Source organism: Olea europaea, chromosome 12, assembly GCF_002742605.1.
Source record: "Olea europaea var. sylvestris chromosome 12, O_europaea_v1, whole genome shotgun sequence".
In the NCBI taxonomy this organism is placed as follows: Eukaryota; Viridiplantae; Streptophyta; class Magnoliopsida; order Lamiales; family Oleaceae; genus Olea; species Olea europaea.
Window position 1 is genome coordinate 5,536,032 of NC_036248.1, and position 1,970 is coordinate 5,538,001.

Below are 1,970 nucleotides of genomic sequence, written 5' to 3' on the forward strand. Positions count from 1 at the left end.
ATAAGTATGTTGGAAAGGAGTAATTTTGGTATTTGACCGAGGCGACGTCCTGTAAGCCCATAAGGCTTTGTTCAGACATTCGTGCCAATTTCTGACATTTTCATCTATCATTTTCCTTATGATATTTTTTAGAATTTTATTAGAAGATTCTGCTTGCCCGTTGGATTGAGCGTAATATGGTGTGGAGTTTACTAATTTAACTCCAAACTCGCTCAAGAATTTATTCACTTGATCCCCATTTAAAGATGTCCCGTGATCTACCATCAAAGTTTGTGAAATTCCAAATCTATAAATGATGTGATCACGGATAAATTCTATGACATTCTTCTGGGTGATCTCCTTTAAAGGTACCACCTCCACCCATTTAGTGAAATAATCGGTTGCAACTATAACAAAAGTATGTTGCTTGGACGATGAGGGATAAATCTTCCCTATCAGGTCTATCGCCCAACCCTTGAACGGCCAAGGTTTAATAATAGGTGCTATCTCTCGTGTTGGCGCCCTTTGTATTGGATCATGCTTTTGGCATGCTAAACAACTCTTTGCATACTGAACACATAATTCTTTCATCTTTGGTCAAAAATATCCACTCCTAATAATTAACCATCTCATCCTTTGGCCAGCTTGATGAGCTCCACATATCCCTTCGTGCACTTCAGCCATGATCGTCCTGGCTTCTTGCAAACTTACACATTTTAGCAGTATACCATCAGAGCGTTTCTTGAACAACTCTTCATCTATCAATGTACAGTTTAGCAAACGCAACTTTATTTTTCTACTATCTTTTTTATTAGGTTCTTTAAGGAACTCCTTAATCTCTGCCCTCCAATCTATTACATCTCCACCTTGTATGCAATGAAATTCAATCCTTCTCGCCCTTCTTTGGATCACAGGCAATATTGTTCCATATTCACAAGCAGACTTCCAATTTAAAACCTTCGAGTACCCTGAGGCCATCTGGGCTAACTCATTTGCTACGTCATTGTATATCCTGTTAACGTACTGAAGTTCTACTTGGTCGAATTCTTCTAATAACTCTTGGGCGATTTCATATAGACTCATGATTGAATCATTTTGGCATTTAAAATCACCAATCAGTTGGTGAATTACCAATTGAGAATCGCCTCTAATGTTTACATTTTTTACCCCCATATCTATCATTAGTTCTAGGCCCACGATTAAGGCTTCATATTCAGCCTGATTGTTGGTGCACATCCTATCCAAAGTGAATGCGAACTTGTAACAAATCCCTAAAGGATTTATCAATACTACTCCTACTTCTACAACTTTAGAGGTTTTTGACCCATCGAAATACAACACCCAAGGTTTTAGCTCGAACGAATTGATTTCTAATTCAATTTCTTCAGGCATGTCAAGGTATGGATGATCGGCTAGAAAGTTAGTCAAAACCTGATTTTTGACTGCCTTTTGGGGTATGTATTGTATTTCGAATTCTGATAAAGTTAAAGTCCAAAAGTCTACCCTTTGGTGTAAAATAGGGCGAGAGAACATATACTTAATCAAATTTACTCTAGAAATCAAATAAACGGTTGCGGGCCGTAAATAAGCCCTTAATTTTGTACATGTGAAATATAATGTAAGACATAATTTTTCGATAGCAGAGTAATTACATTCACATTTTGTTAACCGTCTACTCAAGTAGTAAATCGCTCTCTCTTCACCAAATTGGTCTTCTTGCGCGATCATTCCAACTATTGATTCTTTTTCATCCGATACATACACTTTCATTGGCCGTCCTTGGATTGGTGACACAACACTGGTGGACTTGATAAATATGTCTTCAGGCTTTCAAAAGCCTTTTGATGTTCTTCTTTCCAGACGAATTCGTCCTGATTTTTCAGTTTTAAAAGTGGCGAAAAGACTTTAGTTCGCCCTGCACAGTTAGAAATAAAGCGTCTTAAAAAGTTTACTTAGCCTAAAAATCTTTGCAATTCTTTTTTGTTGCTAGG